Source organism: Hemicordylus capensis, chromosome 11 (assembly GCF_027244095.1).
Source record: "Hemicordylus capensis ecotype Gifberg chromosome 11, rHemCap1.1.pri, whole genome shotgun sequence".
NCBI classification, from domain to species: Eukaryota; Metazoa; Chordata; class Lepidosauria; order Squamata; family Cordylidae; genus Hemicordylus; species Hemicordylus capensis.
This window is the reverse complement of record NC_069667.1, coordinates 6,309,822-6,332,738: the sequence shown is the minus strand read 5'-3', so window position 1 is coordinate 6,332,738 and position 22,917 is coordinate 6,309,822. Positions and strand designations below refer to the sequence as shown.

At 46.9% G+C, this 22,917-nt stretch overlaps 1 protein-coding gene and 1 long non-coding RNA gene across 4 annotated transcripts in view; one reads left to right on the top strand and one right to left on the bottom strand.

Annotated features, from left to right (window-relative positions):
* COL4A6 (collagen type IV alpha 6 chain) overlaps positions 1 to 22,917 on the bottom strand; it is a 213,516-nt gene that overhangs the window by 117,746 nt on the left and 72,853 nt on the right. The gene's annotated exons all lie outside the window — the stretch shown is intronic.
* Positions 15,798 to 21,978, top strand: LOC128335278 (uncharacterized). The gene is made up of 2 exons (XR_008311557.1): positions 15,798 to 20,292; positions 21,547 to 21,978. It is a non-coding gene; the product is annotated as an uncharacterized LOC128335278 (long non-coding RNA).

The following is a 22,917-nucleotide window of genomic DNA, read 5'->3' as shown; positions in this document are numbered from 1 at the left end:
TCTAGCTCAGTCTTGTCTACACTGACTGGCAGCGGCTCTCCAAGGTCGCAGGCAAGAGTCTTTCCCAGCCCAACCTGGGGATGCTGCCAGGAATCGATCCAGGGTTTCCTTCTGCATGCCAAGCAGATGTTCTTCCCCTGAGCTATGGCCCCTTCCCTTAAGGGGATCATCCTACAACACTCACCTGTAGTCTCTCACCCAAATGCAAACCAAGGCAGACCCTGCTGGGCAAAGAGGACAAACCATGCTCACTCAGACAAGAAGAGCAATCCTCCGCCTCCCCATCACTGGAGCAGCACGCTGGGCCCAATGTGACCCACACAAGTCCCTCACACTCCTTGCAAAGCTTGCAAGAAGCACAAGGAGATAAAAGGAGGCTGCTGGCCCTCTTCCTTCCTCTCTTTCCAAAGCTTGCAAGGTTCCCTTTGGACAGGGGGACAGGCTGGTCCCCAACAGGGGCGTGGGGCAGTGCAGCATTTGCGGTCTCCCTCCTCTCAGGCACTGTCAGAACCTGGGCCACCCCTGGGCCACTGGCCAGGGGTGGCATCATTTGGACACTGCCCCCAGCTGTCCGAGACCGACTTCCAGAGAGGCGGCTGACACACGGATGCCAGGATCTCTTAAAAGGCAGCTCGGCCAAGTTAGTTTCACTCAAGAGCCAACAGGGCAAGAATTCGTCGAGGCTGTTATATAATCAGGGCTGCTCAACTTTGCCCCCCAATGTTTCTGGTCTAAAGGTAAAGTGTGCCCTCGAGTCAGTGTCGACTCCTGGTGCCCACAGAGCCCTGCAGTTGTCTTTGGCAGAATACAGGAGGGGTTGACCATTGCCTCCACTCAGGCAGTATGAGATGATGCCTTTCAGCAAACTTGAAGTTGTCCCCAAAACCCGACACAAATAGTGGATTATTTTACCCCGGATATAAATCGAGCTACACTCTAACGTGCGCAGTGAAAAGCCCGAATTGTGCGTGAACTGCTCCCCGATAATTCGCAGGGACTTTGGGGTAAATCTGGCCGATATGTGAATGCACCCCCTCCTGCATCTGGAGGAGATGCGGGTTAAAGGGCTTTAAAAGGCCCATGTGAAAAACGTCCGGGTGCTCATGGAACTACCCATTGAAACAAAGCCAGACTTCTGCTCTTTGCCAAGTGAACTTGGAGAACATCCTCTATTAGAAACTGCCCTCTCCTGAAATTTACCAGAGCCACCCAAGCACAGCTAAGATGCTTCAACACGTGCGCTTCAAGGAAGTCGGCTCAGAAGAAGAGTGATAAAGCCTCAAGATGATTTCTTAAAAGCCTGGAATTTTGACGCAAACATTCTCATGATCTCCCAGTGGAAGAATCCCAGGTGTTCTTCATCCTAAGAGCGCAGCATCTGCCGAAGTTCAGAATAAACAGGCTAGTCCTTTTATAAATATTTAACAGAAAACTGGCATGGCCGGCAGAGCGCGTTTTATCCCTCATTACAACCGATTTCTCCCACGACAGCACTGTTAGTACAACGTCTCATTGTCCATAAATATTTGCCGATACCCTAATGTACAGAAACCAGAAGAGGTGGGCTCGGGTGCATATTCCGACCATGACGCCATATTTTACCAGGGAGTGAGTCATGTGGAGAGGATGCTCTCTACAGGAGGTCCTCTCTGAGCACAAACAAAGGGAGTTTGTTGCAGTTTGTGGTGGCAGTGGCCACACAAGGAAATACACACAGCTACCAACTACCAAGGCAGCCTCACTTAGACACCGCTCCCTTAAAATTCTATTGGGTTGGCGAATAGTCATGATAGCCACATGGAATCTCCAGGTGCAGAGCCAAAACAATATGCCACTGAATATAGGTTGTGGTGGGAAGTGACAACTGAGAAGGGGCTGTCGCCTTCACACCCTCTTTCCGGACTTCCTGGAGGCATCTGATTGGTCTAGGATGCTGGACTAGATGGGCCTTTGGTCTGATCCAGCAGAACCTTGCTAATGTTCTTGATTCTACAGGCAGAATCAAGTCTCGGCTCTTTTACTGCTTTCCCGAGGAAAAGCTTACAAATTAAAACCCACCCAATTTCCAACGACTTAAGTGCACCAACCAGAAAAAAACGAGCACTTTTGTGTGGCCATGTGGCTCAGTTTAGGGTGAAGAGAGGCAATAATCCTGTCAGTCCCCTCTGCCATGCAAACTTTGCAATGCCTTTCATAAACCTGATCAGCTTAAATCCAGGAAACCCACAGCAACCACAGTCCTCATTAACTAATCAAGTCCAAACGAAAAGCAGCCTCTTCTGTGGTTCCCTCCCCGCTTCCACAAATCTGGCCAAAGGCGGCTGGGTGGGAAGCAGTTAAAAGCCTCCTGGGATTCTGAAGCCTTCTCTTACACACATCGAGTGTTTACTTTCCATCAGTTCCCAAGCCAACCTTTTTGCAAATAAAATAAATCTAAAAAAGAATATTTGAAAACTTGGCAGAGGAAGCCCGAGAGAAGTGAAAATCCCAGAGTGAATTATTTCTTAGAAGCAATGGCAAAAGGGCACTGGGCACAGAGTACAGTATTTACAGAGCAGAGTATTTTTAACGTGAAGGCAACAGAAGAACATGTCCCTCTGGACAACGTAAATCCAGAGAGGCACTCTGGATTAGTCGAGCGCCATGGTTCTGTTCTTGCTTTCAAAAGCAGGTTCACTGAACGATGAGGTGTGTTGAGGCAGGGTTGCATCTGCTGGGGCCTCAGCCTCCACACATCCAGCGGAAGGTGTGGATGGCAGTCCACCCGCAGAACACCTGTCCATGAACAGGTTCTAGACATGTGGTCAGGATTCCCGATCATTTGCACTGAGGCAGCGTGCTGACTGTTGACACACACTTCAGTCTTTTGCTGAACACCTTGAGGGAGAAGCCAGCTGGAGAGACCCCTCTGGCCTAGGTTTACCAATTTGGGCAGAAAGAAAGTACCTTTTGGGGAGGAAAATTTGCACCTTCTTAGATGGGCAATTTAAGGAAAAACTATTGGGCCACGTGAGTGGTAAAGCTGTTAATTTGCAGTCATTTCTATTTTCCTTGTACCCCACGAAAGTGCCAGGGTGCTGTTCATATGTCGGATGCTTTGTTTTGAATTTAATCGCTGCAACTTAGTGCTATGATGTCATTTATCCAGCATAAAAAAGGTGTTGTTTTTTCAGGTTAGTTTTCGCGAAACTGCTCCCCCTTCAGGTTTTACGTTATGAAAGTGATTTGCCTGAATGGAGCATTCTGCCACTTTTCGGCGGCTGGTCTGGAAAGCGCCCTGGAGGCCTGGATTCCCAAAATTGAGGTGAGGGTTTGGAAGCACATAATTAACTATTGGCTTAAGGTGGAGTTTTTCCCATCTGGACTAATTCCGTTAGTTCTTCTGGATGATCATTTGTCCAGGTGGAAATCGAAAATCACCAAGAAACTACTCTCATATGGTCTTTCAACAGAACTCCATATCTTCCTAGGATATGAACAAGCCAAACAGGTATTCCTTCATCAGTGGATCATCTAGAGCATCAAAATAAAGTTAATGGGATGTCTCAGAATGTGCGAGGTTGGGTAGTAAATACTGTTTGGGAACCAGGAAACTATTTAACAACACTTACTTTCTCTAGACTGTGGAAGGAGTATTTTTTAGGGCCATACAGAACATGCTGTCTTCTGTACTCCTGCAGAGTAGGTACTCCAAAGTGCCACTAGTGAGTGAACCTGACCATGAGGGTCAGAGGAGGCAGAGAGGAGAGCTGGTCTTGTGGTAGCAAGCATGACTTGTCCTCGTAGCTAAGCAGGGTCTGCCCTGGTTGCCTATGACTGGGAGACTTGAAGTGTGAGCACTGCAAGATATTCCCCTCAGGGGATGAAGCCACTCTGGGAAGAGCATCTGCATGCAAAAGCTCCCAAGTTCCTTCCTTGGCAGCCTCTCCAGGAGAGGGCTGAGAGAGATTCCTGCCTGCAACCTTGGAGAAGCCGCTGCCAGTCTGGGTAGACAATACTGAGCTAGATGGACCAATGGCCTGACTCGTATATTCCTAACATGTTCTGTTCTATTGTCCCTTTTACAAGGCCTCCCATACAGGGGATATCCAGGGGCGTATCTAGGGTGGGGCAGGCAGGGCACGTGCCCCGGGCGCCACTTGAAGGGGGGGCGCCAATGAAAATGAAAATATATATTTTAAAAATGGCCACCAAAAACAAAATGGCCACCACACATGCTCAAATGGCCTCTATGAGGCCCTAGGCCATGCCAGACCTCACAGAGGCCATTTGAGCATGCGCGGTGGCCATTTTGTTTTCAGTGGAGATATATATATATATATATATATATATATATATATATATATATTAGCCACCACACATGCTCAAATGGTCCCTGCGAGGTCCTAGGCCTTGCCAGGCCTCACAGAGGCCATTTGAGCATGTGTTGCAGCCTCCAAAATGGCCACCACGCCAATCTTTGCAGTCCCGAATAGGCCCGAAAATCAGCCCGGGACGGGCTGTGGCGATGAATTAAGAGGCCAGCAGTGGGAGGGAGAATAGTGAGTTTGTCTTGGAATCAGTGTGAAATCCTTAGTATAAAGGCCCACTGGGAGTTTCAGAAAGACAGTTAAAATGAGAGAAAGAGAGCAAGAAATACTAGAATATATTCCAAGCAGTGACACAGTTGATTCTGCATATCCTTTCATTATTTTCAGAGTATCTGGGAAAAGTCAAATTCTCCATTTATTTTTAAAACTTATGTAATGGTGATGCTACAATGCATAGTAGAGAATTAGACAGGCACTTCTGTTTAGTTTTCCAAGTACACCTCCACATAGTATTGGGGTATTTCATGAGCCCCAGCATACTGAAATTTGTCGTTTTCCAACATTTTTTGGTCTGGCTACGTCCACTGATAAATAGTTTTTGAAATATGAAAAGATTAAGGAGCTTGACTTGTATTTTTGAGCTGATATAATGGTAAAGTTATCTGAAAGATGGGTGTCAGATATTTGGACAGGGGGCGCAATTTCAGTGCTTGCCCTAGGCTCTATTTTCCCTAGATACGCTTCTGGGTATATCACCCCTCTTCTGTTGAGATATCCAGATAGACTAGAGAGGTTTTACACAAATTTTCTGCTTTCAGATACAAACCACTCAATAACCTGTAAATGTAATGTGTGCCATTGAGTCGGTGTTGATTCCTGGCATAAATTAATTATGTGCTGTGTGAAAAAGTACTTCCGCTTGTCAGTGCTAAATATCCCGATCTTCAATTTCATGGGATGACCCCTGGTTCTAGTGTTGTGAGAGGGGGAGAAAAATTTCTCTCTGCCCACCCTCCACACCATGCATAGTTTTATACACTTCAACCATGTCTCCCCTTAGTTGCCTCTTTTCCAAGGTAGAGAGCCCCAGATGCTGTAGCCTAGCTTCATTAGGAAGGTGCAGCTCTTCTGCAGCTCTTCCAGTTCTTCAATATCCTTCTTAAGATACAGTAACCCAAGCTGTACACATTACTCCAGATGCGACCGCACCATAGATTTGTATAAGGGCATTATAAAATTAGCATTTTTTATTTTCAATCCCCTTCCTAATGATCACTGGCATTGAATCGGCCTTTTTTTTTGACAGCTGACATGCATTGAGTCAACATTTTCACTGAGCTATGGCTCCATCCCTGAAGGGAAGATCTTACAGTGCTTACATGTAGTCTCCCATCCAAATGCAGACCAGGGCAGACCTTGCTTGGCAAAGGGGACCATTCGTGCTTCCCGCCACAAGACCAGCTCTCCTCCTCAGGAAATATGGCTAAAATCAGTAGTGGGGCTTGTTAATATTTTCTTTATGGCTCCACCCACTGCCCCCCCGCCCCCAATAAATCAAGCATGATGGAAATGTGGGAAATTCCTGTTAGCAGTTGTTGGGCAATCTGTCACCATGACTGGTAGATGTTACTCCTGTCCAGCAAGTGCTCAGCGAGAGCAGAAGTGTCCCTCTCTTGCCTACTCCACTTATATTTCTTGCAAATTGAGTGCAGTGTTTACACTGCTGTCAAGCAGAAATAGTCCTAGTGGAAGATCGGTTGGCAAACAGCCCAGAAGGAGGATGGCCTCTGGTTGCTATTCTCTGCGTTATCCTCATGGGGCAAGGCAGCCCCACTCCAGTCCTGAAGCAGCCCTCTCAATCCTCCGTTTATTGCTCTTTAGAGAATCAACAGCCGCTTGGGGAGTGCTGGGCAATACTCCTTGGGCTTGTCCTCCCAAACAGCTCTGCAAGGAAGGTTTGGTCTGGTAGACCTGGCTTTGCTCAAGGCACCATAACTGCGTGAAAGGTTTTACCTGGGGATCTCCTGCCTGCAATTGTCCCACTTGAACAAATGGCTGTAGCCCCTGTTCTCACCTTCTGTCTCCATTCGCTAAGCAGGAAGGGGAAGCAGAATCACAACCAGGGTTTTCTGTAGCTGGTCTTGTGGTAGCAAGCATGACTTGTCCCCTTTGCTAAGCAGGGCCCATCCTGGTTGTATATGAATGGGAGACTACATGATGTGAGCACTGTAAGACATCCCCCTGAGGGGATGGAGCCACTCTGGGAAGAGCAGAAGGTTCCAAGTTCCCTCCCTGGCAGCATCTCCAAGGTAGGGCTGAGAGAGATAATTCCCAACCCAAAGCCACTGGGGCTGGGGATTATGGGAGCTGAAGTCCAATAATATCTGGGGACCCAAAGCTGAGAATCCCTGGTCTACACAGACTGGCAGCGGCTTCTCCAAGGTTGCAGGTAGGAGTTTCTCTCAGCCCTGTCTTGGAGATGCTGCCAGGGAGGGGACTTTCTGAATACGGCAATGCAGGAGATCGTCCCAGAACGGCCCCATCCCCTAAGGGGTATATCTTACAGGGCTCACATGGAATCTCCCATTCATATGCAACCCTGGGTGGACCCTGCTTAGCAAAGGGGACACTTCATGCTAGCTACCACGAGACCAGCTCTCCTCTCCCCGCCTAGAACCTTGGACTTGCAGATTTCATGAGGAGTCACGTGGAGGAGGTGACTGGGCAGCTGAGTGCCTACTAATGATAGAAGGATTGCAATCTTCTCCTTTCCTGCGGAATTAATTTGAATAAGCAAGGTTGCTAGTTGTGCAGTTATCTATGTCCACCTTAAGTGAAGCAAGTTGGATACCATGATGATGAACGCATCAAAAATAATTAGAAGTTCCAGACAGTTATTGTTTCAACTGCAGATGTGACCAACCGCAACACATAAGGAGATAACTATTTAAAAACAAACATCAGCTTTCAAGCACAGCTGACCAGATAATCTGAGACACACAATGATGTCTTCTCCGGCAATCGGCACACATTCGGTCATCTCATCTTGAGCCATTCCATTAGTAATCTCTCTTTGAAGACCAATTACATGGAATTTATAGAAGGACAAAATTAGGCTTTTAAAGAAATAGCCAAATTCAATGTAAGGTTTGTGCCCTATAATATATTAAGTGGATGAAAACCAGACCATTAAGATAGTGGGTGTTTTTTCTAAGTTAGTTTTAGCAGTACATTTGCATCCTCCAATTAAATATATTAAAACCTCTGCTACTAATATGCCACTAATACCACATATTTGGTATGGTTCAAGCATCCTTTTCAAATGCCACTGAAGACAGCTGTACCAAAAAAGTGGTCTTTTTCTCTTTTCAAAACGGTTATCTGATTTGTCACACACATGAGTCAGTTGTTCTAACAGATCCGCCAGGTTGGGGCAGGGGGAGAGATTTTTTTTAAAAAGATTGATCACCAGAGATTAAAAAGCACCAGCTGGAGAATCCACCTTCCATATTAGATACGGAAAACATAATGAAGCGTACTGAAGGCTTTCGGGAGAGACAACTGATTGTTTTAGACAATGAAGAACGCCAAGCAAGGTCAGTGCTGTTTAGTGCAATCTTGTTTTCACAGCTGTGATCCATAAAACTACAGGAACATGCGGACAATCTTGTTGAAATTGCAGTTCCACTGAAATCAACACTGCCTAAAGCAGCACCATCCTTTTGATAGGAAATGGGCTGCAATGAAGTCTTGTGCCATATACTGACTAAGGCCCACTGAAATCAGCAAGGCAAACCATGAACTGAGTAGGAGGCCATGTGTGTGCAAGCGTCGCGTGGGGGCAGCTGGGGGAGAGTGCCACCGGCACGCCAGGAAAGCGGGGAGGGGGAGCGCTGTGATTAAGAAAGTGGTGGTGGAGGTGGAGAACCAGGTATGGACCTGCTCTCCTCCATGTTAAAGGGGCAGGGGATGGGATGCAATTCGGCGTCCAAATCTCGTTTCCAGAGGCGTATCTAGGGAAAATAGCGCCTAGGGCAAGCACTGAAATTACACCCCCTGTCCAAACATCTGACACCCATCTTTCAGATAAATTTACCATAATATCAGCTGAAAAATACAAGTCAAGCTCGTTAATCTTTTCATATTTCAAAAACTATTTAGTAATGGATGTAGCCAGACCAAAAAATGCTGGAAAACTACAAATTCCAGGATGCTGGGGCTCATGAAATACCCCAATACTATGTGGAGGTGTACTTGGAACACTAAACAGAACTGACTGTCTAATTCTCTACTATGCATTGTAGCAACACTATTACATAAGTTTTAAAAATAAATGGAGAATTTGACTTTTCCCAGATACTCTGAAAATAATGAAAGGATTTGCAGAGTAAACTGTGTCACTGCTTGGAATATATTCTAGTATTTCAGAAAGACAGTTAAAATGAGAGAAAGAAAGCAAGAAACTCTCAGTGGGGCTTAATACTAAGGATTTCATACTGTTTCAAAGACAAACTCACTATTAATAGCCATATTATTAAGACATCACATTTAACGTACTTATCACAAGAAGCAAAGTAAGAGCAAATGAATACAATCCTAGCTCATAAGCTTCAGCTCAGTATTCACAAGCCTGATTCTCTGTACATAGTGCCAATCTGAATATGTGTACAGTGACATATTAAATTAAAAAGAATTAACTATAGCCCCTTCGGGGGGCTTTCTAAAGGCCGGGGGGGGGGTCTGCAAAGGTTCCCCCTCCCCCCTGCTGGCCTCTAGGGCCTCGCAAGGACCATTTGAACATGTGTTTTTTTAAATATATATATTTTAAAAAATGGCTGCTGAAAACAAAATGGCTGCCAAACATGCTCAAATGGCCTCTGCAAGGCCTGGCATGGCCTAGGGCCTCACAGAGGCCGCTTGAACATGTGCTATGGCCATTTTGTTTTTGGTGGCCATTTTTTTAAAAAAATGATTTTTAAAAATGGCGCCCCCCCGTCAAGTGGCACCCAGGGCATGTGCCCTGCCTGCCCCACCCTAGATATGCCCATGCTCATTTCGTGTCCATCCCTAGCATCATGCATATAAATTGTAGAGGGTCAATGATCTGGACCCTGCTTTTGAACAAAATGTCTATTTCCATATTAGGTCTACCAAACAGAATCAGTTAGCCCCTACTAATTGAGCAAAGAGGCATCTTTTCAAAATGGTGGTTCTCTTTATTTAGTAGGGGGAGAGAAAATGGCACTATCCAACCCCAGCACAGCATCCCTCCAGTGGCCATCGCTGGTATCTGCCTTATGTTTCTTTTTAGATTGTGAGCCCTTTGGGGACAGGGGACCATCTTATTTATGTATTATTTATTTTTCTATGTAAACTGCTTTGAGAACTTTGGTTGAAGGGCGGTATATAAATATCCGTAGTAGTAGTAGTAGTAGTAGTAGTAATTTACTTGCCACAAGCTAAGACAAGCTTCAGCTCCGAAACAGAAATAGCAACATTCAACCCACACCAAAGAAACAATCTTCATCCAGTTACCAAGTTTAATCTTCAAATACGGCCCAGACAATGTTCTTTGACACAGATAGCCTCCCTGTGTTGACTTCTCCTCCTAGATCTATTATTTTAATTTTTAAAACCCACAAAGAATGCACGGACCTTCACTCAGTCAACAATACTGTACACCATTATGCAATACCATCTTATTTGCCATTTTCCCACATCATGCTCTCCACCCCACAACCCGAGAATTTAAGATCTAGTAGAAGTATCACTAATTGTTCCCACACTTATCCCACTGCCAACTTTTAAAAAGGCACTGAAGACATATTTATTCACCCAGGCTTTTAATTAGAATTATAGTTTTAATACTTTTAATGTTGGGTTTTAAATTATTTTAATGCTAATGATTGTAATGTTTAAATGATTTTAATTGTTTTACTTTTTAAATTGATTTTAATGGTTTTAATTGTAAACTGCCCAGGGAGGCAAGTTTTGGGTGCTATAGAAATATGTTAAATAAAATAATAAATAAATGAATAACGTTAGCTTTGCTTAACATGTACTTTGAGAAACACACTCTGGAAAGCATCTTTAGAGACCTCTCCAGGCCTTATTAGGGTTGTGAAAGCCATTGTTATATCAGGATACATTCCAATTGCTGGGTTGTTGGCTTTTTCCCTGTTTCAGGAGCAATTTTTGCAGCCTGCAAACTCAGCGTTATTTTCTAGGAAGCTCCGTAAGCATTCTCCTTGCCGCTAGCCGTCTGGCATCACAGCAAGCAGGTTGGATTCACCATTTTACTCTGAACTTCAGGTGGCTGCAGGCTTTATGGCTGGTGAACTTCCTCACAACCTGATGTGCTCTGCCTTCTTGGCACAGCCATGGTGGCTGGCTCGGAGTTCTTTTGGCACTCCGCTTGACTCTTGGCCAGTTTCCTAGCCCTTGCAGGCATCTCTCTTAGTGGGTCCAGGCCTCTGCTGCTTTTGTGACTCTCTTTTAAACAAGGACACAAAGAGGGAGGCCGATGCCAGTATTCAGATATACTTCTGCATTCTGCATCTACAGCAGGGGTAAGCTCGACTCTCCAGTCAGGGGCAGAGCCACCACTGGGCGAATGGGTTCAAAGAACCCGGGCCATCACCAATCAGGGGCCTCGGACGCCCCGCAGACACGCCCCCCGCATCTGACGTCAGACACAGGGGGGCATCATTTCGGTCCCAAACGGGGCCGCGCAGCCCCATTTGGAGCCGAAATCAGCCTGCACTGCATTGGCAGCACAGCCAGAGTGACTCTCCCTGCTTCAAAGGCAGGGAGAGCCACTCCTGGTCTCACGGCCAATGCAGTGGGGCCGATCAATCTCCCTCCCAAACGGGGCCGCGCTGCCCCATTGAGGAGAGAGATAGGCCCGCGCTGCATTGGCAGCACGGCCAGAACAGCTGCAGGGAGAGTCGCTCCAGCCCATGCTACCCAACACAGCGCAGGCCAATCTCCCCTCCAAAAGGGGTCGTGCAGCCCTGTTTGGAAGGGAGACCATGTCTCCCGTGTCTGACATCAGACACGGGGGCATGGCTAGCTGTGCCCCTGCATCTGACATCAGACGCGTGGGGTGGGGCCCGAGGGCTGCAGCAGCAGCTGCACACTAGGGATGTGCACGAACCGGTTTGGAGGCCGTGTTGGAGGCCTCCAAACCGGTTTGGAACCAGACCGGTCCGGCGGTCCGGCACTGGGGGGGGGTCTACCTTTAAGGGCGGGGGGGTAGTACTTACCCCTCCCGCCGCTCTTCCCCCTCCGGCGCTGCATTTAAGAACAAAGTTTCGGGGGCGGCAGCGTTCCTCCCTGCCTCCCCTGCCCCCGTCGTTACCCGGAAGTCTTGGAAATACGAGTACGTATGTGTGCGGCGCGGCGCGTACGTGCCTGTTGCTGCCATGCACGCGCGTGCCACGCCGCACGCATGCATACTGGTATTTCCAAGACTTCCGGGTAACGACGGGGGCAGGGCAGGCAGGGAGGAACGCTGCCGCCCCCGAAACTTTGTTCTTAAATGCAGCGCCAGAGGGGGAAGAGCGGCAGGAGGGTAAGTGCTACCCCCCCCGCCCTTAAAGGTAGACTCCCCTCAGTGCTGGACCGTGCCGTGGCGGTTCTGTGCACATCCCTGCTGCACACAGGCCTCCCGCCAGCCTCCCTATACTGCTGTCTCCAGCTGTTGTTGACCCAGCTGTTGAGAGTCAAGGCTGCCTACCAGTGATCTAGATTATTCAGGGGTTTCGTTTCCACACACTCTTAGACAGCAAGGATGAAGACCCAAAGCATATTACCAAAAAAAGACCCACCTTTTACTCTTCATCCGATTCAACATTTATTTATCATTATTTATTTAAAATATTTATACCCCACCCCTCCAGTGCACTACTGCTCGGGGCAGCTCACAACAACAAAACAGATACAAGATACAATAAAAGTAATAAAATTAACCAAATTAAACAAACAAGTTAAATGTCAGATTAAAAACCACAGTCTTTATTAGGTTCAAATTAAAAGTTATTTTAAAAGCTAAAAACTGAAAATTATAGAAAGCTAAAGAACCTACCAGATATAGCCAAAATGGAGCATTAAAAAGCCTCCTTAAAAAGGTGTGTTTTTTTAAACCACTGAGGAAGGGAGAGGGTGTTCCAAAGCTGAGGGGCCACAACTGAAAAGGCCCTGTCATTCCATTAACAGGGATAGCTTGCCAAGAAATGAGATTTCAGATTGACCCAGAAGATGTTTTATTGAAGGAACATCTACCCTAATGTCCAGTAAAGATAACTCCCATTCTGCTCACTGGGTGACTCTGGGCCCATCACTTATTTCTCAGCCTAACAGGATTATTGTAAAAATAAACATAACCATGTAAACTGCTCTGGGCCTTGGAGGAAAAGTCGGATATAAATGTAAAAATAAATAAATCCAGCATTATCATGCAAAAGGCGCTTGTGTTATATTGGGAAGGGTACTTGGATGAAATGGGCCAATGTCCTGTAACACCCACCACTGGATTTCAGCATTTGGCATGAAACAAAGCAGCAATATTTTTATGCAAAACTAATTGCAAACAAGCACGTATGCCATGTACACGGTTGAGTCAAACTCACTGCAGTTCCTTTCTCTCCATCGTCACAACATAAATCGTGTCTCGTGTTGGCAAACATTTGGATGTCCCTCCCTTCTACCAACCATCTAAATGCACGTAACCTCCCCCCGCCCCCGGGAATCTTTAGGAAGAACGAAGCTCACGAGAAGCAACCGTGCTTGAAAAGCAACAGATGGCTTCCCAGTGTTCTAGGAGCCAGCCCTGCAGAATATCTGGAACTGCTTCAGAAGTCACAGTTTGCTAACTGGCCCGTGAGGCTATTTCAAATACAGAGATTTGGGCCATGTGCTCATGGAATATGGGAAATATTTCTAGCATTTGTTTCAGCTCAGATGAACCATGTGTACGCAGCTGGGCGGATGGTACAGGCCCTTTGGCCAAGATACATCAGACTCTATCAGTTCCCCCATGCAAGAGGCTTTAGAGTGTCTTGAGATTTTAAAAACAACACACAGAGTGACGTGTTAGACACACTACCCAGACAAAGCACCCGAACATGCCCAACTATCAGAACTGAGTCAGGTACCTCTGACTCCTCAGAGCCGAGGACTCAAAGTCCCTATGCCTGGGAATGATGAGAATAAGAATCCAACCTAATCTGGGGATCCAAGCTTTGAGAATGAATGAATGAATAAATAAATAAATAAATAAATAACTTTGTTTGTTAGCCGCCCGAAACATTATTCTCTGGGCAGCTCACAACGCATTAAAAAAACACCCAATAAAAACACACAGAACACGGCAAACAAATCAAGATAAATAAATAAAATACAAAATACCATACAAACATTTAAAAAGATTTCTTTTTTAAAAGTTTTTTTAAAAATCAAATCTTGAAACTGATATTGTAGAATTGGAAAAGGTGCAGAAGGGGGCAACCAAGATGATGAGTGGGTTAGAGCACCTTCCTTACAAGGTAAGGCTACAATATTTGGGGCGTCCTAGTTTAGAAAAAAGGCAACTAAGGGGAGACATGCTAGAGGCCTATCAAATTATACATGGCGTAGAGAGTGTGGACACGGAGAATTTCTTCTCCCCCTCTCACCACACTAGAATCGAGGGTCATCCCATGAAACTGATGGCTAGGACTTTTAGGACTGACAAAAGGAAGTTCTTTTTCTACATAGTGCATAATTGACCTATGGAACTCTCTGCCACGGGATGTGGTGATGGCCACCAGCTTGGATGGCTTTAAGCAAGGCTTAAGACAAACTCACAAATGGCGACTGTCTTGATGGCTACCTCCAGGGTCAGGGGCAGGATGCCTCTGAATACCAGCTGCAGGAGAGCAATACCAAGCATGCCTTAATCTCTTGCTTGGAGGCTCCCTGGACACATTTGGTGGGCCAATGTGAGGAACAGAATGCTGGACTAGAGAGGGCTTGGGCCTGATCCAGCCAGGCTGTTCTTATGTTCTTAACCCTTGGCCCCTAGAAGATGATTCCACCTGTAGCTCTGCAGCTCACCACCTGGAAATAGGGCCCTGGGGTCCCGATTCTAGCCCTGGTGGCTCCTGACACTGCTCCCGCCTTCATGATGCCTGTGGTTCTCAGGCATCCCCACGGCACAGCTGGCTTCCATTCCGTTGGGGAGGATTTGCTCCCCGGGGCGGGCAGCCTTGCAGCTGCTTGCAGAGAAAGCTCCAAGCCCTCTGCATTCCCCTGCGGGAGCCAGCAAAATCAACAAACAGGCCTCCTGAACAGTCATCTTGACCAAATTCCCAGATGTTCGAAAGCCTGATAAGACCAGCAGTGCCTAGCCTCTTGAGACATCTGGGCGGCCCCGGTCCCAGGAGAGCACGACTCCAGCCCCAACCTGCACGCACATATCTTCTGTCTGGATCGCACACAAATGCATCAGCGGGCAGGGTGGCCGGGGCGGGCAGCAGCGGTGACGTCCAACTTTTCTGTAGGGGCCATATATCCACACGCACGTCTCGCTAATAGCTGGACTCCCTGTACTGAGTGGGAGAGAGGAAATGTATGCTAATTGCTTAATGCCCCATTTGGCAGCAGGGATTTTTTCTTTCTTTCTGGAAACAACCCAAGCTGGGTCTTGGTGGCGGTGAGTAAAAAAAACATTGGCATGGCAAGGTTGTTTGACTTGCTATTACCTCATTTTCACCTGAAATGTTGCCAAAGCCATGTTGAATAATGACTAACAGATGGCCAAAACCATTTAAAAAAAAAACAAAACCACTTTGAAAATAATGCTATTTGGGGATAGCATTATTACTCCCCGCACATGTTTACCCGATGGAAGGAAAAGATATTCTGATTCCTTTATCAGCTAGAGTTAAACCTCACTGACAAATACTGAAAAGACTAACATTTGCTATGGATTACAAGCCGCACCGTATCAGAAAAGTTCTCTCACTGGGTCAACAATGTTTTTGATAATTTTGGAAAGGGTGAGGGTGGGAGGAGCACAAAAAACAGTACAGAAGAAGAGGTCATTGAGAATTTCTCTTCTTGCTGCTCCAATTACGTGACTCCCTTCCTTAAATCTCTACCTTTCCCCAGATCCTGCACGAGCTTCTCCGTGTTCTTCCCAACACGGCACGCATGGCCTTGCCCACACTTTCTCTCTCTGCTCTCCTATCCTGCTACATTCCTGCCTACGACCCTCAGGCTTCTAGCAATGCCACCCACAGCTTGGGCAAGAACGCCAGCTCCCTTCAAGGACTCTGCTCTCTCTCTCTCCCTTGCTGCCCCTTAGGCCTGGAACCCCCTCCTCAGGAGGCCTGTGGTTGCCGCTGCCTTTACTTCTTTCGCATCCCTGCAGGCCCACCTTCTCCAAGAACCCTTTGGCACAGCTCCACAGTAGCATTCACACCAGGGGCATAGAGAGGCTGAAGCGGGCCCTGGGACAAACAGTGTCCTCGCTGCTGAAGAACTAGTGGGCGGGGGGGGGACATTCCCAGCATCCCTCTTCTCTCGCTCCTGTGCAAATAATGACAGGAGCCAGCAGCTCACCACTGAATCTGGGAGGCAGGAGGGGAGAACCAAGAATGGGGTGCTTCCCAGGCAGTAGGCCCCCCCCCCGTCCCGCTCCCTCATGGGACCAGGGACATTTGTCAACCGCCTGCCCCTTGCTCAATTACAACGATGCCTCTGACTCAACACCCGAATCCCTTGCTGCCCCTTAGGCCCAGAACTGCCTCCTCAGGATGTCGCAGGGGTCTCCTTTCAGAGAGCCCTGCAATGAGCTGCTGCCTCAGGGACCCCTGAAGCCAGCTCTGATCACACAGGAGCCTCTGAAAGAAGCCCAGTTATAGATGGGGAAGAAGCCGGGAAGCCCCCCCCCCACACACACACTCCTAGCTGGGTGCCACTTTGGTGGCAGCCCTGCAGTCCAAAGCCCTTGGTGGCAGCCGGGTTGGCGGGAACCAGCTTTTATTTAACAACGACTGCTGAGACAGACGAAAACTATTTATTTATTTTACTGATCCGTTTCTATGCTGCATGTCCTATCACTCATCCCGAGGCAGTCTACAAAAGTTAATACAATTAAATTCCATAAAGTCACATTCAAAACCTTAAAATCAGGACCACAGAAACACCTCAGAGTAGCAGCCATTAAAAAAAACCAAAAACAGAGACAGAGTGGCCAGAAAGGAGAGATAGGAAACCCCTAAGGGGTAAGAGGGAGTCGCCTGAAGTGGCGCAGCAGGGAAATGCTTGACTAACAAGCAGAAGGTTGCCAGTTCGAATCCCCGCTGGTGTGTTTCCCAGACTATGGGAAACACCTCTATCGGGCAGCAGCGATCTAGGAAGGTGCTGAAAGGCATCATCTCAGACTGTGCAGGAGGAGGCCATGGTCAACCCCTCCTGGATTCTACCAAAGACAACCACAGGGCTTCTTGGGTGCCAGGAGTCGAAATTGACTTGACGGTACACTTTACTTTGCTTTAAGGGGTAAAAGCCTGGACAAATAAGAGTTTTTAGTTTTGTTTTGATTTTAAAGCACCCACAGATGTCAGAGACTGGACACCCACCGGGAGAGCATTCCAGAGCCTGAGGGCAGCACCAGAGAAGGCCCTGTCCCATGTGCACAACAATCAAGCCTCCCTCAAGGTCGACACATGGAGCAAAGCCCCCTCTGATGGCCTTGTTGAGTGGGCAGAAACCCTTGAGCAGACAGTCCTTCTGATATTACACTGCAATTTGAAAAAAGATGACATCCTCCATCACAACAGCCACAAAGCACTCTGGGCTGCTCCCGCTGCCTGGATAAATCCCACAAACACATTTGGCTGAAGCTGGTCTAAAACCTACAGCCAGCCCTGATGATAATGCAACTTAAAAAAGAAGAGTTTTGCTGAATACATAGTTAAGCACAGCAATCGCTTGCAAATCTGTCAGACAAGAACTTGCAGAAAAGCAAAAAAGATCCCTAGCTGAGTTCACCCACAACCAATCAATTTACGTAAAATGAAAATGTGCCAATGTCTATCCAATAGAACTCAGTTTTCAAGTAGACGATGAAGAATGATCCAGTGATATTCTCTCATTGAATTTACAAAGATCCAATCAGATGCTGTGTTCATATGTTGCCAAACTTGTTTCAGCCAGCCATTTTATTTGACAATATAATTTGATTTTTGTTTTTATTTTTTTGCCTTGGGTTCTTTTGGAAACTGATAGACAAGAAGTTGCTGCAATGAACTTAAAGGGAGAGCAGGGGCAACAACAACAACAAAAAGTTTCCCAGGGATAAAAAAAAGAAGTTCCCTCCCCGGCAGTATCTCCAAGATAGGCCTGAGAGAGACTCCTGCCTGCAGCCTTGGAGAAGACGCTGCCAGTCTGTGAAGACAATACTGAGCTAGATAGACCAATGGTCTGACTCAGTATATGGCAGCTTCCTATGTTCCTATGAGATGCCAGGGTAAATTTGAGATGAACCTGAACATTTAAAGCTGGGGTTCTCAAACTTGGTTCCCCAGATGCTGCAGTACAGCTGTCATCATTTTCAACCACAGTGGCCAAAGTAGCTGGGGACTGTGGGTAACGTAGTCCAACAGCATCTGAGGACCCAAGTTTGAGAATCCCTGGTTAAAGGAAAGCTTTTATATAAATGATGATCTTGGCTAACGGATGGACAAATGGATGTCAGGCAGAGGGCTGCTGGAGAAGCCGACATAATGCTCTAAGGAAGATAATCCAGAAGCCGTGCAGGCTCCTTCTTCTGGAAAAGCAAGGATGAAAGTCATCTTGTTACAGATATGCTGAGTCCCTGGGAAAGTTTCTCGTCTTTTTTCCTTCCCCAAAGCCTGAAGCCACTGGAAAGGAAAGTTCAGAGGACCTCTGCTTAACTGGGGCCTTGCCCCTTTCCCGTATCACACTTCAAGCAATGTTTAGAGAAGCTATCTTCCAGGATAAGAAAACAGGCCTCGGGAGATAGACTATGTGAGAAAAGCTGAGTGGCTGTTCTTCAGTTGTGCAAAGGTTTAAGGTCCATGACAAAATACAGAGCGGGATGCCCAGTGCAAGGCCAGCTGTGTGGGCGAAGCTGTGAAAGCCCCTTCAGGTCCTTAATGGGTTGGAACGGCGGAGTCAGGGGAAAATCATCTGACTTCCTCCTCCGCAAGGCTTTTTCTGGGAATATCTACAGCTAGTCAGAAACGGGTTTGCAAAAATGGAGAGGTCACGCTTGTCCAAGGCTAGGGGTTAAACAGTGAATGAAAACCAGGTGGAAAAATTTGTTCCACGAAGACTGCTCTTTCTGCCAAAGGTTTACTTAAAAATGCAGCTTTAGTCTTTACAAAAATTGTAGGTCACTGGGTTAGTCTGCTAGACCAAATTCTGAAAACCACAGCCAGGTACGACTTTTATTAGGACCGACTAATATCCGCTTTGGCTGATGCATCAGCTATGCCCATTGCTGGAGGTAAGGTAAAGTGTGCCGTCAAGTCGATTTCGACTCCTGGTGCCCACAGAGCCTCATGGTTGTCTTTGGTAGAATACAGGAGCAGTTTACCATTGCCTCCTCCTGTACAGTGTGAGAAGATGCCTTTCAGCATCTTCTGATATCGCTGCTGCCCGATATAGTACTAGCAGAGATTTGAACTGGCAACCTTCTGCTTGTTAGTCAAGCATCTCCCCCCTGCGCCACTTAAGGTGGTAAATGGCCTTAAAACAGTGGTATATATGCTGGTAACCTCCAAGTTTGACTACTGTAACACACTCTACATGGGGCTACCTTTGCATGTAGTCTGGAACCTACAATTGGTGCAGAGTGCAGCAACCAGACTGGTGTCTGTGAAACCCAAAGAGACCATATAAAACCAATTTTAAAAGAACTGCACTGGCTACCAATGTGTTTCCAGGCAAAATACAAAGTGCTGGTTATGATCTATAAAGCCTTTAACGGCTTGGATCCAGGGTGTTTAAGAGAGCACCTCCTGCCTAGTAAGACAATCTGGGGAGGCCCAGTTATGGTTGCCATTGACACATTTGGTGGCTACTAGGGGCTGGAGCTTCTCTGTGGTTGCCCCAGGGCTCTAGAACGCACTCCCTGTCAAAAGAAGAGCTTCTCCATCTCTGGCTGGTGTTTTGTTTTGTTTTAAAGACCCTTAAGGCACATTCATTGTCTCGGGATTTTAATTGATTGATTTTAAAGGTCTTGTTTTATATCGTAAATGTTGCATCCTATCCAGTTATCCTTTGCAGTCTGTTTGGACATTCGCCCCAAAGGGGATCCTGTAGAGAGTGTGGGGGAGGCGTGAGAAAGAAAAAGGGAGGGGAAGGAGGAAAATGGAGTTGTGGCTGAATAAACCTTTAATTAAATCCACATGAGATCTCCTTGTGTGTATGAGGGAAGCAGCCACCTAATGGCGCAGCAGGGAAATGACTTGACTAGCAAGACAGAGGTTGCTGGTTCAAATCCCCGCTAGTATGTTTTCCCAGACTAGATGCCAGACTATGGGGAACTCCTATATTGGGCAGCAGTGATATAGGAAGGTGCTGAAAGGCAAAATCTTGTACTGCGTGGGAGGAAGGCAAGGGTAAACCCAACCTGTATTCTACCAGGCACCCACAGGGCTCTGTGGTCAGTAGGAGGCCACTCCAACTCAACAGCACACTTTACTATGAGGGGAGCAGCTATAAAGCAGTAAAACTGTTTTAATTATTTTATCCTGTTTTATATTTGTTGTATTTTAACTTGTGTATACCGCCTAGGGATTCACATATCAGGCAGTATATAAACGAGAGAGAGAGAGAGAGAGAGAGAGAGAGAGAGAGAGAGAGAGAGAGAGATGAATCATTCGTCCATCTAGCTCAGTACTGCCCAGGGCTGCATCAACGCCCCGATGGGCCGGAATCGTCCACAACTTGCCATGCAGGGGCCAAGGTAAATGTTTAGTACATTATTGCATTAAAATTAAAAACATGATTAGCCACTTGTGGTCAAATCTATTCCCCTATCAATGGACCCATAGTTTTAAGCAAGGAGAGTGTCTAGGTCCTGTCCCTGCTCAATCAGTGTTGCAGCAGGATCCCTAGAGGCCAGGAAAATAGTCCCTGTGGGCCAAATCCGTCCCCTGGGCCTTATGTTGTACAGGCCCAGAGTCTACACTGACTGGCAGCAGCTCCCCGAGGTTACAGGCAGGAGTCTGTCCCAGCCTTACCTTGAGATGCTGCCAGGGAATAAACCTGGGACCTTCTGCATACAGACACTCAGATGCTCTTCCGCTGAGTTATGGCCCCATAGATAGATAGATAGATAGATAGATAGATAGATAGATAGATAGATAGATAGATACTACAAAGCAGTCATCAAACCAGACCTCCTATTCAGGCCGATGCCAAATCAGGGCCGGCCCAAGGATTTCAGGCGCCCTAGGTGAATCTAACTTGAATGGATTCATTTTCGTGGGTGGGCACCAGCTGGCCGGCAGCATCCCCTGCGTCTCACAAGGTCTGGCGCCCTGGACGGTCACCTAGGTAGGTCTGGCTAGTAGGCAGGCTGGCCCAGAGCCAAGTTTAAAAAACGGGGGGTGGGGGGTAAGACACAGGCATGAATTGGGGCGCTCCCAATCCCCCCTCCCCCGTCTAGGTTGCTTACTCTCCAGCCTAAAGAAACATCCTCAAGAACTCCAAAGCTTGCTGAGCACTTTATGACAATTTACTTGGTCCCAAGAACGGTATTACTGTACCCTATTTTGACTTTAATTATGGCATTTCACAAGGAAAACAAGAAGATGTTTTTATTTATTTATTTAACACATTTAGAGAATGCCTGTAACCAGGTGGTTCCCCACCACCACCACCACATTTTAGATGGGGGTGCATGACTATATGGAGCAGAGAGAAAAACACACGTATGCATATGGAAGATCACTTTCCACAGGCCACTCACGCCAAAACAGTAGGACTGTGCAAGCCTTCAGCAGACAACCTGGGGATGAATCGAACAGGCCCGATTCGAGCCGATTCCCCCTGAATTGCACTCCACTCTCTATCCACTTTCCCACACCATGCATAATTTTATGAGGCTCTCTTATATCCCCACTTATTAGTCTCCCCCCCCCCATTTAAAAGCTCCAAACACCTTTCCTCAAAGGGAAAGTGCTTAACTTCCCTTATCATTTTGGTTTCTCTCTAGAATATCTGAAGGACTGCGAGGGTTTCTGCTCATTTGACAAGATCGTCGGAGGGGGGCTTTGCTCCGTGAGCTGATTATGAGAGGTTCGGCTGTTGAGCACGTAGGACAGGGCCGTCTCAGTCATGGCCCCCAGGCTTTGGAATGCTCTCCCAGCTGGCATCTGCTCCTCAGCTGCCACCACTGTTTTAAGAAAACCAGACGTGGCTCTTCACCCAGGCCTTTAAATGAGATTAGTTTTTACTTCCGCTGCTCTGTGTTTTGTGCATTATTGTTTTATATAGGTTTTTAAATAGGGATTCTTTTTATATTTATATTAATAGTTGTACTTTCTGTATTTTAATTGTGTTTTGATTTGAGATCTCAGATTATTTTAACAAAAAGCAGTATATAAATCAAACGATAAATAAATAAGTAAAGAAATATCCTTTCTGAGATGGGGTGACTGGACCTGTACATGATATTCCAAGCTAGAGATGTGCACGAAGCGATGATTCGAAAGGTGCGGTGGGGAACCTTTAAGAGCAAGGAGAGCAGGTCTGTACCTGCTCCTCCACAGCTCGCTGCAGTAGGAAGCCGCGGCGTCGCACTTCCCTACAGCCTTCGCATGGCGGGGCAGCGGCACACACAGAGCCTCCGCACATGCGCGGCGGCTTTTTGTGTGGTCGGCCACCATGTGACCTGCAGTCCTCGCTCTTAAAGGTTCCCCACAGCACCTTTTGAGTCACTGATTCGTGTAGATCCCTATTCCAGACACGGCCATACCATAGATCTGAACAACATTACATACCACTGTGAAAGCAGCTTCCCCTCCTTGTTTGTAGAAAACTAAAATGCCAAAGCATTTTAATTGCTCTCCATACTCAGCACTCTTCTGTGATGATCCTGGGTTCTCTCTCTCTCTCTCTCTCTCTCTCTCTCTCTCTAAGCAGTGACTAGATCCAGTACTTTAGGCTTCGCAAGGAATAAAGTTAAAGTTCATTCAAGTTCCCAGGTCAGCAGTGAAAACAGACTAAAGTCTTTGTGACATCTTAACAAAAGGGAAAGCAAGCGTTTGCACTGCAAGGTCAACAGTGGTGCAGCCAGTTCAAACAATCCAGCTGAACCCCAGAAATGGAAAGAGACAGCAAGATGGTGTCCAGCACAGGCCCAGGGTTACATCATTGGTGGGAAATTCAGGATCGAGGCACTGGCCATGGATCGGGGTCAAGCCGAGAGGATCAATGACCAGCTAGGGGCTTATCATGACCGCTTCCTTCATGAAATGTTGCACCTGCCAATATGAAAAGATTCAGAAGCCCTAGGCACAAAGCCCTCTGCCTGACATCAATGCATTCATCCATTTAAAAAGAGCATTGTACAAAGCTCTCCTTA